At 48.4% G+C, this 16,670-nt stretch overlaps 1 protein-coding gene across 1 annotated transcript in view; it reads left to right on the plus strand.

The window, feature by feature from the left end:
- The first annotated feature begins 4,261 nt into the window (after nucleotides 1–4,261).
- Rxra (retinoid X receptor alpha) overlaps nucleotides 4,262–16,670 on the plus strand; it is a 112,437-nt gene continuing 100,028 nt past the window's right edge. Inside the window, exon 1 of the mRNA XM_059259885.1 lies at nucleotides 4,262–4,667. The gene's annotated coding sequence lies outside the window, so the exon portion shown is untranslated. The remainder of the gene's footprint in view (nucleotides 4,668–16,670) is intronic.

Raw genomic sequence — 16,670 nt, forward strand, 5'->3', positions numbered from 1 at the left:
AAAAAAAAAAGACAGATTATTGGGGTTGGAGATTTAGCTCAGTGGTAGAGCGCTTGCCTAGCAAGCACAAGGCTCTGGGTTTGGTCCTCAGCTCCAAAAAACAAAACAAAACAAAAAAACACCACCATACTGTACATGACTCTCTCTCTCTCTCACACACACTCATACATTCTCTCTCCCACCCCCCCACATACAAACACACACGCCTGAACATACATGCACACACATAGACACATAACCAACAACAAAACTGCAGAAACCTCCCATCTCCCAGTTCTAGAAGCCAGAAGGCAGGCCAGAAGCCAGGTGGCACAGGGCGCTCTGTGTCTAAGGAGAGTTCTTCCTGTTCCTCCCAGCTTCTGGTGGGATTGCAAACCTTGGGGTCGTTTGGCTAATCATTGCCCCCCTCCAGCCTCTAACCCTGTGTGTGCATGTCCCCCCTCCCTCTCTCCTCACATGCTGTCTTATGAGGACCCTGGTCGCCCGGGATTGGGAATCCACTCATTTTTTAAAATGTGTATGTATGTATGGTGCATGTGTGGGGGTGCTTGTGTGCACACATGTGTGTGGAGGCCTGAAGTGGACATCGGGTGTCAATCACTGTCCACTTTATTTATTGAGGCACATGGTCTCTTGCTGAACCTGGGGCTTACCAATTCTGACTAATCTAGCCTGCCAGCTTGCCCTAGGCCCTGTCTGTGCCTGTTAATGCTTGGATTACAAGCAGGTACCATATCTGCCTAGCTTTTAACGGGTGCTAGGTATCCAAACTCTAAACTTGGATGTTCATCCTTGTGTGACAAGTCCTTTATCCACTGAACAGCCTCTCCAGCCTCAGTCCACTCATCTTAACCATTGCCATCTCGTCTCAACCAATTATGCCTATAATAACCCTTCCATTAAATGATGTCACAGCCTGGGATCTTTAGGTTTAGAACTTGGACATACCACTTGGAGACATAATGATGGTTTTGAGGTGCCCAGAGGTGATGCTTGTTACAGGCAGGGACTGAGGGGTTGCTGGGTCTGTCAGGGGGCTTGGCTTTTCCCACAGGCCATGTGTTGTAACTCTAGGGCTGTGTTAGTTAACTGTTGTCACCTTTGACTGAAGAACTTAAAGGAGGGTGGCTTTGTCATGATTTCAGAGGGGGTTCATCCTCCACGGCATGACGCGGAAACTTAGCGGGTTGGGGCTGCAACATGCTCATTTCATAGCAGATAAGAAGTGAGCGGTGTAGAACCTTCAAAGGCCTGTCCTTAGTAACCTACTTCCTCCAACTAGACCCCCACCTCCTAAAGCTACCACCCTGTGGCAGGATGTGCAGGTGGGTGAGTGTCACCGAGGCCTCTTCAGGACCTACAATGGGAGCCGGAATGTAGCCCCTGGGGCGGCAGCATTTCCCGAACCATTTTTTTTTATCAAACTAGTGTGTAGTTTCCATGCCCTACGGAGGCTGTCAGAGCCTGTGGCTTTGCCCCGGGCCTTCAGAGTGGCTGGCCTGAGGCTGCACAGCTGCTTCTGCGGAGGGATGGAGCGGATGCCTTCCTCTGGGCACCCAGGCAGCTGTGTGTGGTGGAACAGGCCCAGGCAGAAGCAGCCCGTGCCCCAGGAGCTTCTCTTCCCCACAGGGTCAGCCTGGAGCTCCACCCCTGCCCAGATTGCAGCAGCCTAGGGCCCCTTCTCTCCTCCCTGCCCGAGGTCTTGTGTGTGCGCGCGCGGGGGAAGGGCCAAACAAAGGCCCAGCAGCCACATCATTTTTCTCCCCTTCACCCTCTGGCCCAGCCTTTTCTTCCTTTTATTATGTATTTTAATAGGAACAGACCAAGATAGATGGCCTAAGCTGGGATGGGAAAGGCCTTGCCTTTACCCAGCCCAGCTTTGGAGCTCTGGTGTGCTCTGCAGTACCAAGTGGATGAGGCCCATAATGACTGACAGCAGGGTGCCTGCTGACTTGTCTCCTGGGGACTCCTTCCCAGGACCTGGTCTATGGCTCCCCAGTTACTCCAAGTTTCTCTGTTTTCTGCTTCCTCCTGCTCTAACAGGAGAAGGCCATTTTCGGAGGGAGAGGCCCAGCCTGTGCCCAGCCTGTGTGTGTGTGTGTGTGTGTGTGTGTGTGTGTGTGTGTGTGTGTGTGTGTGTGTTTGTGTGTGTTGGGTGGGGGGAGGACAGAGAGGACACCTGCCCAACCCCCACTTGGATCATGTACCCAGTGCGGCTTTTGCTCCTCTTCCTTGATCTATCGCTTGGGGCTGAGGATAGCAGCGTGCACAAGTCCTTAGGTTCAGTCCCCAGAACCAGACTCCTTGTGGAGAGACACAAAGCTGAGGCTCCCTAGTGTCCCAGACAGCTTCCGGTGTGGCAGCCATGTCCACTGTTCCATAGGGCAAGTGAGGAACTGAGAAAAGTCGGAGCCTGAACCACAGCCCCAAGTGTCTGCCGGGCAGGGGCAGGGAAGCACCCGGCCTGGTCCCTGGGGCTCTGGGACTCAGGGGCTCAGTGACTGGGTCAAGTGCTGGGGTCAAGAGAGGCTTTGTCTTGGCAAGAGCCCTTCCTGACCCCTGACCTCTTGGTGTCACTCCATCCCAAGCTAACAGGGGTATTTAACATCAAGAAACAGGCTCAAGCTGCAGCCCATTCTGTCTTTTACTCAATAAGACAAGTGCCTTTAAACACCCACAGGGCACACCTCCCCTCCCGAGGCACAGCTCTCAGATTAAACTTGATCAAAATGTAAGTTTACATCCATAATATCTCGATCAGATGGTGGCTCTACAGCTTCTCTAGCCCTGAGGGTGGGACACCTCTAGTAACAATAACCAATGTCCAACATGTGGCTTGGCGAGTAGTGTTCAGCCATAAAAAGGACACAGACCTCAAGCCTGCACACAATGTCACCCTGTTCTTAGGAAGCATTCAGGACAAGCAGATCCACAGAGTGGAGTAACAGTTCTCAGAGACTAGGGGAAGGGCAGGATGTGAGCGGTGGCCGGATATAGGGGACTTCTTTTTGGGGGTGGTAAAACTGTTCTTGAATTAGGTAGTGAAGACAGTTGTACAATTCTGTGAATATTCTGGACACCCTTGCCCCAAGCTGCACCTTGAATGATGGACTCTAGTGTGTGAGTGTGTGTGTGTGTGTGTGTGTGTGTGTGTGTGTGTGTGTGTGTTCTATTTCCATTTCATTCAAATGGCCTAAGTGGGATGCCATGACCATTTTTATGTGTCTGTTCAGCTGGCTCGTGCAGTTACCCAGTGAAACATCATTTCTGGATGAGAATAGCATTAGAATGGATAAACCACTGTTCAATAAATAAAGCAATGTCCACCCACGTGGGGTGACATCACGTAATCCCAGGGCCTGAACAGAACAAAAAAGTGAAGGAAGGGGGATGTGGTTTAGGTGTTCACCATCCAGGGGCTTGTATGTTGGATGTGTGGTCCCTACTGTAAGGCTTTTGAGAGATGGTGGACCATTAGGAAGCGGACTCAAGTGAGTTGATTTCAGATCATTGGGATTCCAGCCTCAGAAGGAACTAATGACTTCTCATTGGGGTGGGGCAGGTCTACTGGGACTCAATTAGTTCTCTCAAGAATGGATCCTCATAAAGGAACGGCTGTCTCAGCTCCCGTGGAGAGGTGTCAATTTCTCATATTCAGTTGAGCCTAGTCTTAGGGATTGTATCATAGAAGCTTCCCGGGCAGCTCCGAGTTGTGGTGTGTTTCTAATGGGTTCACCCTAATACCCAGAAGCTGGACTTTGACCCTTGGTCTCAAACTGTACAGTTGAGTCTCATGGCAGCTATCTATCATGGCGTAGGAACTATTCCTTTCAACACAGTGGCTCCAAACAGCAGTGACTCTTCATTATTTCTGAGTCTCTGTGGGTCAAAAGTCTGGGGGCGGTGTGACTGGACAGGTCTCATTTGGCCACTAAGGAGTATTCAGTAAGATGTCCACTGGACTGCCATGGCTTGACCGATGGAAGGCCCTCTTTTCAGGGCTCACTCATATGGCTGGAGTGGGATACCTCTGCTCCTCCGTGCCATCACCTCTCCATGGGGGCTCCAATGTCCTCATACCAGGGCATCCATGTTCCCTAGAGCAAATGCTGAAAGAGAGAGAGCAGTATCTCTACCTAGTCTTCAAATGCCCAGTGACCCACTTCCTCCAACTAGGCCCCTCCTCCTCCTGTTTCCCATTGGTCCATTCAATTCGGAACCCATCTAAGGATAAAGTCAGAGCACCCAGTCACCTCGGAACACTGCTGCACTCAGGACCCAACTCTCAACACTTGAGTCTTTTGGGGAACATTATAGATGGAAACTGTCTCAACAGGGACTACCTGGTGTCTGCCGTTTCACAGGCAGGAACTCTTGATGTTGACACTGAAAAGCACTTTTCAGAGCTCACGTGTGCTGCCCCTTTGAGCCCTTGACACTGCAGTTTCTAGAACTTTGGGATAGATTGATGGTAATTCACCGTGATTACCCATGCTGCGCTGAACTCAGGAGCATCTCCGTGCCAGAGGCGATGTTTTTAAACCTGCCTTGTCTGCTTAGTGGGCTAGAAGGCTGACAAACCTGAGTGCTGATAGCAGAAATGTCCCTGTGCATGGCTCACATGGGACAGTGGCAATGAGAGTGATCTGTGGTGAAGGTGTCCCAAGGTGAGTAGTCCACGGTCATAAAGAGAATGCTGCTGACGACTGTAGATGTCTCAGGGTCTTCAGAGGCTGGTCCTGGGGTGGAGCTGACAGTTCCCTGCCCTCCAGTATCAGGAGAAACCAGCAGAGCATGGTCAAGGGCCGGTTTCCCCAACTCCACCCTGCAATCACTGTGGCTGCTTGTCCCTCTTTTAGGACTCATCTTTAAGGTCATAGCATGCTGACAACCTCTAGCATGCCCATGCACAACACTTTACAGCAGTGGTTCTCAACCTTCCTAACGCTGTGACCCTTTAATACAGTTCCTCATGTTGTGGTGACCCCCCCAACCATAAAATTATTCTCATTGCTTCTTTCTAACTGTAATTTTACTGTTAGGAATCGTGATGTAAAGATCTGTTTTCTGATGGTCTTAGGTGACCCTTATGAAAAGGTCGTTTGCCCCCCCCCTGGGGTCATGACCCACAGGTTGAGAAACACTGTTTTACCACTTATAAAGGTGTTTTGATGAGGAAGACAGGAACAAGCTTGAGATATTTGGGCATCTGTTGCCTGGCTCAGGCTACTCTGAACCTGGACAACCCCGTCAATGCACCTGGGTCAGGTTTTCTCCTCCCATGTGTCGGATACCTCCTCAAGGCTCACCCTCTACCCACTGTTCTCTTAAGTTCTGTGTAGGAGACATCCACACCAGGTCAAGGAGAGCGTATCACCTCAAAGGGCTTGGACTCTTCTAAGCAGAATGGCAGTCCCCAAGAAATGTTGATTCCTGAGCACCCAGAGTCAGGATGAAAGAAACAAACAAACAAACCCGGAAGGAAAAAGAAGCTGAATCAAAATGGAGAAATCAAGATGAGGCCAACAGACTGGGGGGATGTCTCAGTTGGTCCAGTGTTTCCCATGTAGGCACAAGGACCCAAGCTCCATTCTCAGCATCCCTGTGAAAAAGCAGAGTGCCAATGGGTCTGTAGTTCAGAGCTGGAACAGGGACGATAAGCAGACCCCTGGGGTTTGCTGCCCAGCCAGCCAGGTCTAAAGTACAAATCCCAGGTTCCTGTGAGGGAACCTGTCTCAAAAAAATAAAGTGGATGGGGTCGAGGATTGACACCTGAGGTTGACCTCCACATACACACATTCACTCACACGTGCCCCATTTATCCTTTGCCTTCCTAGACTCTCTCAGCTCCCAGCCTTTGTCTGTGGCTTTCTCCAATGGCAACCTCTCCATCTCTTCCCTTGGCCAACCAGAGACTCATGCTGCCTCCTTCCTCTGGAGGCCTCTTCTGACTGCCTAGTCGGGATTTGATCCCCTTTCCTGTCACACCCTGATCCCTAAAGTCAGGATCTTTTCTGGAAGGAAGAAAGGGATCAGAAGTTGAACTGACCACCTATCAGCTGTGATTCCCCCATTGCTCCAGGGCAGGAATAGCTCTGCTGTGGTCACCCAGGGAAGAGAGAAAACCCCGACTTACATCATCCAACCAGGTTATCCTTGGAAATATACTGAGAGCACAGGAAGATGCAAACTTCTTGTCACAGGGATCCCCATCCAGGGAGCCTATGTCCTTACTGCTTTCTTACTTCCATCTTTTTGTGGATGCCCCCGGTACCCCTTCTTTATTTGATTTTATTGTTTTACATGTGGGTGTTTTGTGTACATGTATGGCTGTGCACCACATGACTGCAGTGTGCCCTGGAGGCTAGAAGATGTTGGATCCCCTGGAACTGGAATTATGGATGGTTGTGAGCCACCATATGGGTGCTGGGCATTGAACCTGAGTCTTCTGCACGAGCAAGTACATGCGCCATAACTTAATCACCGCACCGTCTCTCCTGGTCTCCCTTCTGTCCACTGGGAACAGACATTTGGGACCTGCCTGGAGGTGTTGGACACCCCAGTTAGGCAGGGGGTGTCTGCTGGCTTCAGCCTGTGCTTTCTCCTCATTGCCCCTGGTCCGTGAAGTCATGTCCCTCTCCTTACTGTCAAGTCCCCCCTCCCAGCCCAGCCAATTGGACTTTGTCACTCCACTTCTGACTCGTCACTGTCGATGATATCCTATTAAGAGTTGAAAATGTATTTTCCTCCTGCCGATCTTTTTCCTTTTCATTTAGCAAACATTGATTTTTTTCCCCCTCCTGCAGATAGAATAGAAATGAAATCACACTGGTCTCTTTGGGGTGATTTACTTGTCAGAGCCTAAGGCAGTGGGCAGTCACCCGGCTCCTCATGTCACCTCATCCACGGGTCACTAGGTGACCTGGGAGGGTCATTTAGCCTTTCTCCCCTACCACATGTTCCCCAGCTAGAAAAGGAGATCTTGAGGCTCCTGGCTGTGGGGAGCAGGAAGCTCTTTTTACCAGCCAGAGCTGCCTCCTCTAGAGGTTTGGATAAAAGCTTCTGAAAGAAAGCCAAGTTCAAGGTTGTGTTAACACCAAACACCATGAAGTGGCAATTATCCAATTAACGTGATTAGTGTAGACTGCACTAACAACGTCTGCTCTGCATCCCCCTGCCTCCCACTTCATGAGCTCTATCAGCTGCTCAGCAGAGAGGACACTGGGAGTGAGAGGCTGGGCCTCCAGAGACTCCAGCCTGCCCCTCTCTGTGCCTGATTCCTCTGGCTCTTGTTTGGAGATAATGACCTTGTGGCTATGATAAGTCTATTATGATTCATAGGCTAACCCCAGTGGGAAACTCTGAGGGGACCAGAGGAGTGGGTGCATGAAGAAAAAGCACTGGAGGAGGGGCATGGGGTAGACCAAACTGCAGCCAGGAGCGTCTCCTAGGGCAGATGTGCGTACAAACATAACTTCGTGCCTGTATTTTCATGATCCCAGAGTACACAAAACAGGCTGGTGTTGCACAAGACGAATGGCCACCAGGACAGTGATGGGAGTTTTATTGCCAATGGTGGAAATAATGACAGTCACGATGGCTGTGTTTGTGGTGGTGGTATTATTGTTATTGATACTGATGATGTTTATTGTTGGTAATGATATTGATGGTGACATGGTGGTGTTGATGGTGATGCCTGTGGTAGTGTTAGAGTTGATGACGATGATGGTTATGATGGTGTTGATGGCGATGATAATAATGATGGTGATGGTTTGGGTAGTGTTGGTGGTGATGATGGTGAGTGATGGTTATGTGATGTTGATGGTATCGATGCTGCTGCTGATTTTGATGGTGATGTTGACTGGTGATGATAATGATGGTGTTGCTGCTGCTAAAGAGGGGATGCTGGTGGTGATTATTGGTAAATGCTTAGGAGTAGATAGTGATTTAGTAGTGATATTGATGGTGGTGATACTGCTAACAGTGTTCATGGTGATTGCTGGAAATGATGAGACGTGGGTGATGATGTAATACTAATTTTGATAGCAGTGAGGATGCTAACAGTGTTGATGACACAGATGGTGCTGATGATGCTGGTGGTGATGGTGATGATGCCGATGGTGAGGGTGGTGGTACTGCTGAGGTGTGGATGGTAATGTGATAGTGATGCTGATAGCTTTGAGGATGCTAATAGTGATGCTGCTGCTGCTGCTGCTGCTGCTGCTGCTGCTGCTGCTGCTATTTTGATGGTGCTGATGGTGCTGATGGTGCTGAGGGTGCTGATGGTGCTGATGGTGCTGATGGTGCTGATGGTATTGATGATGGTGGTGGTTTTACTGCTCAGGTGTGCATGGTGCTGTGATAGTGATGATGATGGTAGGGACAATGGTGAAGAAAAGGATGGTTTTGATGGTAATAAGCTAAAACACCTTTCTTTGGGTTCACTGTACAGCCAATGAAGGAAACAGCCCTGCACAGAGCTCTTTCACAGACATTCTTCTGCTATTAGAGCCTGGGTCTAATACTTTCCCCTTAGCTCTGAGTGACTCTGCTGCTTGCTGAACCAATAAACTACAATGGAAATGGTGCCACCTGACTTCCAGGTGAGAGGAAGCCTTGAAGCTCCCTGCCTGGGCCTTTCAAGATTCTGTGAGCTCCTAGCCAAGACCTCAGAAGCCCATTTTCCCTGAGAAGGTACTGAGATGGCTCTGCCAGGTGATAGTACCCACTGAGCTAAGCCATCTGATCACGCTGTAAAGAAAGCCACAGTCAACCCTCCAGAGCAGCTTGCTACCATCTGAATACCTGTGAACATGCATCCAGAACATCATGTCAAGACCCTTTCATTGGACCCTTGTGGGACTCCTGACCCACACAGTCTTGGAATACAGTCTTTGTGAGCTCCTAAACCTAGAGGCCCCATGTTACATAGCAGCAGACACTGAGGTAGTATGTTTGCCTGCTTCAGGTTCTGAGCCATGCTTTGGATGAGCATGGCATCTGTGAGTGGCAGTTCAGCTCAGTATCTCAGGCCTAAGCCCAGCCTGGCCTTGCCTTGCCATGGGGGCTCCTTTGCACAAAGAATGCTTTGACGTCTGGGTTCCTCCATGTGAGAAGGCAATACACTTTGAGACTAGCACTCATAGAACTATAAAACATCCCCATAGAAAAATCCAGTGTAAGCCAAGAACTATAACCAGGGATACCGTAGTGGTACCAAGCAGGGCATTCACAAGGAGGGGACTGGCATGAGGGTGTCACCCATATCGTTCTTGGGTCCTGATACTGACTGGAGCTTTGCTCTGCTGATCCTTGATAACGAGGAGCCCTTGGAGGCTCTGGCTTGTTGCCCAAAGCTGCCCTGAGGGAGTAGGGGAGCAGTGCCTGCTCCCTTTGGTAGCAGCCAGAGAGGAAGGTGTCAGTACTGATTTGCCATCTTGTTTTCTCAGAGCCTCAGAACTTACCTAGGGGAAGAGACTTGACACAAATGAGGACTTGGGGTCTTTAAGCTTCAGGGACGGGACTGAAGAGTCAGTGCTAGGCTGGAATTTGTTACAAGGTCTGCAGGAGCCCTGAGACTGTTCCTTGCCATGTCATGGGGCTGACTGTAGAAATCGAGTGAGCTCTAGTTAAGGATGAGGGGCACCCTTCTGAAAAGCTCCCCTCCCTTAGAGAAACACGCGTGGTTTCCTTGGAACAGGCTCCTCCTCTGCAGACGGTAACACCTCCCAACAGGGCAAAGCTCAAAGTCTTCTCTGATTGGACACACCCAGTGCAATAGATTCTTACATTTTATTTGGGGGCTTGGAAGAAGAATGCAGTAAAATACTAAGCTGTGGATGTGGGGACCAGGAGAAAGCTCTTTGCTTGCTGTATCCAGCAAGGTTAGGGCCATCTTTTGTATGCCCTTGTGTGGAGGGCTCCAGACACTGTGGGGCACAATATGGAGCCAGGGCTCAGGGGACATCAAGGGTCATGAAGACACCAGGCCTAGAATAAGCAGCCAGACAGAGGGACAGGGTAACTCCACAGTCATACCCAGGAGGGTAAGGATGTGTATGGGACACTTTCCTTTTTTTGTTTTTGAGACAGGGTTTTACATAGTTCAGCCTGGCTTTGAACTCACTGTGTAGCAGAGCATGATCTTGAACTCCTCCTCATCCTCTCACATCTACCTCCTGGCTGCTAGGGTTGCAGGAATTGCCACCACACCAGGTTTATGTGGTACTGGGAATTGAACTCAGGGTTTCACACATGCTAGCCAAGCAATTTATCAACTGAGCTACAAACCCAGGCCCTAAGTGTCTTTGACATAATGCTCCTTCACCACCAAGGGACTCCTACCACAACCTCCTAGGCTCCAGTTATCTGCTATTTCTGCCCCAGATGTCCCAATCTGACAGCTCTTTCTGCAGTCACTGTATCCTCTGAGGTTTGAGGTCTGATACACATCACACCTTCTGGGTTACCTTGTCTCTCTGTCTGGCTGCTTATCATTGGCCCTGTTTTCACTCCGTATGTATTCCGTGGTAACCACAAAATGGACACCACACTATGGACAGGCACACTATGAGTACATACCCACACTTGGGTGTGCATACTCTGGACACACACAGAGCATACACTTGCCATGGATGTACACCGTGAACATAAGGACCTGCACTGTTGGTAGCCACCGAGACCCCATCTCTCATCTGGAACCTGCTGCTCATGGAGATGGAGCTGTTGTGCCTCCTGTGACAGCTCCTCTCTCCCTCTTATTGCTGAGGAAGCAGTGGCCTGATGAAGTCATGCAGCTAACACATGGCAGGAGCAGGTTTGAATCACCAGGGCCTCCAAAGCTACCCTCTCTCTCCTACCTCACTGTGACAGCCTGAATGTTCTCTTTATCTATTATACACACACACACACACACACACACACACACACACACACACACACACACACACATATCTTTGTGATCTATGCCTTGCACATATTTTCTATCAATAGGTGTCTTGGGTTTTCTGTTTTGAATGACATGTTTTGCAGAATGATGGCTTTTAATTTTGATAAAGTTCAATTTACCTTTAAAAAAGAATTCAGGATTTTTGTGTTCCATTACTACCATCAGGTTTTAAAGATCTCATCTATTCAGTCGGGCAGTGGTGGCACACGCCTTTAATCCCAGCACTCGGGAGGCAGAGCCAGGCGGATCTTTGTGAGTTTGAGGCCAGCCTGGTCTACAGAGCGAGACGCAGGAAAAACTACACAGTGAAACCCTGTCTCAAAAAACCAAAAAAAAAAAAAAAAAAAAAAAAGAAAAGATTTCATCTATTCTTTTTAGGGGCATTTTGCTTTGTTTTTGTTTTGTTTTTTGAGACAGGGTTTCTATGTGTAGCTTTGAAGCCTGTCCTGGAACTCATTTTGTAGACCAGGCTGGCCTTGAACTCACAGAGATCCACCTGGCTCTGCCTCCCAAGTTCTGGGATAAAGGCGTACACCACCACCACCCGGCCTTTAGGGGCATTTTAATGTTAATTTCCCATCTACTTTTCTGTGATCTAGTTCAAATTAACATCTGTGTTTGATGTTGGAGTTGATACTTAATTTTTTATATGGTATCTAGTGGATACATCTCCTGAAAGCCTTCTTGTAACAAGTTCTCTACTGGATTGTCTAGGCTCTTGTGTCAATTGTTATGAGGCCTTTTTCCAGGGTTCTAAAGTATACATATCATCTTTTATTTGTTTAATATTTTTAAAAATAATTAAAAATTTAAATTATTAAATAATTTAAGTAAAATATTGTTTTAATATTTTATTTAAAAAGTGTGGTGTGTGTGTGTGTGTGTGTGTGTGTGTGTGTGTGTGTGTGTGTGCATGTGTGTGAGTACAGGTACCTGCAGAATCAAAAGGGTTATGGATCCTCTGGAACTAGAATTATAGGTGATTTTGAACTGACTGATATGGGTGTTGGGACCTGAACCCAGGTCCTCTGCAAGAGCGGTATGCTTTTAACCGCTGAATCATCTCTCTAGCCTTCATTTATTTATTTTAAGCCAACACCAAACTACTTTGTGCTAGTTTTTGTAGACATACTTAAAATCAGGTAGAGTAAATTCTTCAATTTCATTTTTTTTTTCAAAAATTGCCTGGACTGTTCTAGGTAATTTACTCGCGTTTTTACAGCTAGATTGTCAACTTCTGTCAAAAAAATCACATAGGAATTTTCAACTGGATTGTGTAGAATCAATTTAGGAATTCCAAAATCTAATATCAAGATTTCTAATCCATGAACATGGTATATCATTTATTTACAGCCTTTTTTTCCTCCCTCAGTAACTTGCCTTTTTTTGAAACAGGGTCTCACTATGTAGACTAGGCTGGTCTTGAACTCACAGAGATCCACTTGCCTCTGTGCCCTGAGTGCTGGGATTAAAGGTGTGTGCCACCACACCCAGCTATTTTATCATTTTTAATTGTGTGTGTGTGTGAGTGCAAGCATGTGTGTATGCCACCTGTGCTCAGATGCCCAAGGAGTTCAGAAGTAGGCATGGGACCCCCTGGAACTGGAGTTACAGGCCGTTGTGAGCTGGTTGAGATGGGCACTGGGAACAGAATTTCCCGCCTCTGGAAGAGCAATGAGCACTCCTAATGTGTGAGCATCCCTCCAACCCCAAGAAACAATCAAACTTTCCTATGACTCTTGTGCCTTAGTTGTTGATACAGTGAACTCTCCTGATTGTTTTCTAAGTGTGAAATGGGCATTGCCTCCTTGTGGCAACCTCACGTGGCTTTGTGGTGTTTCTCTCTTCACACATTGCTGAGTTTGATTTGACGCTTCAGTAAAGATTTTGTGAAATTTTTTGATAAAAGCTTGAATGACTGATCAGGTTTCCCAGTGAAGTCACTGAGGTCTGGGTCATCCTCTGGGAAGTTTTCTGATGAATTCAGTCTCTCTAATAGTTACAGGGCCAATCAGAGTTTGGTTCCTTAACAAGTTGTTCATTTTAGTGTGTTGTACTGCTCAAGAGCCTGTGTCTTTGGCTGCATTGCCACATATTAAAAAAAATTATTATAGTGTGTTTATATGTGCATGTATGATGTGTGTTCATGGAAGCAACTACCTGTGCGTGAGAAGGTCAGAGGACAACTTCCTGGAGTTAGTTCTCTCTACACCTTTAAATGAGCTCCAGGAACCTAACTCAAGTCATCAGACCTGTGCAGCGAGACCTTCCGTTACTGAGCCACCTTGCTAGCCTGATTGCCACATCTCGAGGTTAAAGATTTTTTTCCTTAGGATTTATTTTAAAATTGTGTGTGTGTGTGTGTGTGTGTGTGTGTGTGTGTAGGGGTATGTGCATGTGATTGTAGGTGCCCATAGAGTCCAGAAGAGGGCATTGGATCTCCAAGCACTGGAGTTACAAGTGGCTGTGAGCCACCTGACATGGGTGTTGGGAACAGACCCCAGGTCCTTCTACATGCTCTTACCCACTGCTGAGGCTGAAGGTTTAATCTGTGATCTCCACACCGTGTTTATCATCTGCAATGGTGTGTTCTCATCCTCAGTTCTGTATGTTTCTGTGCCCTTTTCTATTGATTAGTCTGATGGTTGTCAGTTCAGTTGATATTTTCAAAGAATGTTTGCCTTTCCGTTTTCCCGTGATCTGTTCCTGTTTCCTTGACTTTTGCTTCGGATCTTTACTATTTCAAAACTTCCTTCTTATTTTGGATTTTCTCTCTTTTACTTCTTAAAAATTATCTCAAGATAAACTTTAGTGGGGCTGGAGTGATGCCTTAGCAGTTAAGAGCATTTACTGCTCTGCTGGAGGACCAGAGTTTGGATCCTGTAACCCAAAACTGTGTGGCTCACAAGTGCCTATGACTCCACCTTTAAGGCATCTGATGCCATCTTCTGATCTCCAAGGGCACCACACACACACACACACACACACACACACACACACACACACACACATACAGTACATACACTTACATAGACACATACACAAGAATTAAAAATAAACTTTTATTAAAATAAAAGGTAGACCTTAGCTCATTGATTTTAGGAGTTCTCTACTATGAGCTTTGAAAATTATATGTTTTCCTCTAAGCACAGCTTTGGCTGCATCCTCCACACTTTGACTTGATATCACTTTATCCTTATAGTTAGAGAGATCAGGCTGAATATGTGTGATTTTATTTCAAAGCACTAGGGCAGAAATGGGCCCCTGGTTGGATAAATTCTTGCAATTTCTGGTGGCTGTGGAAAGAACAGGGATTTTGTGGATTCCCACATAGGTGCAACCCACCCTTTCCATCTCAGACCCCACCATCTTTCTCCTCTCAGAAGCTATTTCCCTGAACTATAGTCAGATACCATGTCTATCCACTCTCCATTGTCACTAGCACTGTCCTGTCACGTTGCTCTGGGCCTCTGATCAGACCCATGTGCCAGCATGTGTTTTTACAGACCTTGGCTTCCTCAGACATAGCTGCTGCCTGGCTGCCACTATCTCATCCGTCTATGTACGGAGAAACCTTTATCTTGCTTCTTTTCTGGGCTGATGCCTGATAACCATGATATGGCACAATTTGCACTGCTGATCTATTCCAACTCCAAGCCCTGCTTTTTTGCCCCCACTCAGTAGAGGGCAGAGAGCAATGGAGAAGAAGCACTGTGAATCTTGTCCAGGCTTGGAGCCCAGAGGCCAGTGCAACCCAGGTCTCACTGCAATGAAAGCCACGGCCTTTCTCAGGGCCCTGGTGGCTCTTGGTCATCTGCATCACTGACTTCTGACCGATGTAGATGCAGATATTACCTGATACTCTCTTGCTCCAGCTGAGGAGGGGCCACACCTTCTATGGTCCAAGGGCATCTCCTCCTCATGAGACCCTAAAGGTAGGGACCAGGGAGGCTACCCATCGGGACGGGGTGTGTCACCTCCTTCCTTGGTCACACAGAAGAAATTTGATGAGTTTTTGAGTGTTTCCTTCTTACAGGCGAACTCTATTTTGTTTTTAAAGCAAACATGTTTTTGTTTTGGGGGACGTGGCTCAGCAGTGGAGGCTTGCCCAGCAAGCAGGAGACACTCACTAGGTTCCATGCCTTGTCTGGCACTGCAGGGACAAAACAAACTATGACAAAAGCCGAATATTATTTGCCCTTAATGGACATTGTGCTGTGTGTCTTGTCTACTATTAGAGTCCACCACACGGGAGAGGAAACTGAGGCTGTGTCCTAGGGCATTCGGCAAGAGGTGGTGGAGTCCTGGCCCATCAGTCCTCACAAGCTAAGCCACAGACCCCTCACTTGTGTGAGTGCCAACCCATCTTGGGGTGGTGATCCAGCCACAGGGGCCAGTTGGGCCAACCATAAAGCCCCTGAGATAGTGACAACCTAGACACCTGCCTAGAACTTCTCAGTAGCCCCAGATGAACCCTGGGGACAGTTATAGCAGAGTGGGTACCTCTTATGAAGGGACCAAGAAAAGCCAGTGTTATTGTCCGGGAGAAATTCGCTTGTATGAGATGTTAGGCTCAGTTACTGCAGCACCTTCCATCTGGGAGTGTGCCCAGTGGGTTCTCCACACTCTCCGGCACCCATGACCTTCTCTGAAACTGCCTCTCCTGATAGATGACCGCCTTCACAGAAGGCTCTGTAATATGCTGGAAGGGTCTGAGAGCCAAGATGTTGGCCTTGGCCTTGCAGTCACAGGACTTGGGATTTAACCACAGAGCATCAGGGAAGTCCAGCTTTCTGTGCCCTTGCCAGACTGGACACCCTGGTCATAGGACAGAGGGCTGTGGGACTCACAGGAAAGCAGACAACCAGCTAGAGCCCTCGCCTGACTGCTGGGTATGCAGCTTCCCAGAGGAAGAATGATTGAGACAGAAAAATGCTTGTGGAGTGGTGTAGGGGGCTGGGGCCGGTGCTAATTCCTCTTCAGCCTTAGGAGGCCAATCACAGACGTGGTGGAGCCACAAATCCTTTTACTGCTATGCTTGTGTCTCTGGAGGACACACGTCCGGGGGCTCCAGACAAAGCAGTTCGAAGACTTCCTGGGGGCAGCAACAGGACAAGGCAGCCCAGCGAAGGGGCGACAGCTGGGGCTGCTGGGGCCTGGCAGGGTGGGGTCACTACTCCCTGGATAGCGTTGGGAAAGCCCCTTATCCTTTGGGCCTCAGTCCCAATGTGTAAATTTGGAGGTTGAGGGAGAGCAGACTTCCAAGGGGCCTGGGAACTTGTGGGGTACCCTAAGCCTTGCTTGGGCAGGAGGCCCCAGTGTCCCCCTTGGGCATCACTTCCTCCTCATCTCCTTGTGCTTTGGGTTCCTTATCTGTCCTGGATAGGACCTGGTCAGAACATGTGTCCAATACCAGTGTGTCCGCTGGGATATGTCACACAGTGGCCACTCTTTGTCGCATGCAGCCTTGACCCTCCACGCTCTCTTCTGGGAAGTGTTTATGGCGTCCTGGGCTTGGAGGTACTGAGTTCAGGGTGCTGGCATCTGAGGTGTTGGAGTTCATACTGCTGGTGTCTCAGATTGTGAGTTTAAATGTCTGGGGTGCTGTGGTAAGAGGTGCTGGGATCTGGGTAAGATCTTGGGTCCAGCATGTTGGGGTTAAGGTGCTGGTTTGGGGGTACTAGAGCCTAGATTGCTCAGATTTGGAGTGTTAGGGAATGGC

Source organism: Peromyscus eremicus, chromosome 4 (assembly GCF_949786415.1).
Source record: "Peromyscus eremicus chromosome 4, PerEre_H2_v1, whole genome shotgun sequence".
NCBI lineage: Eukaryota > Metazoa > Chordata > Mammalia > Rodentia > Cricetidae > Peromyscus > Peromyscus eremicus.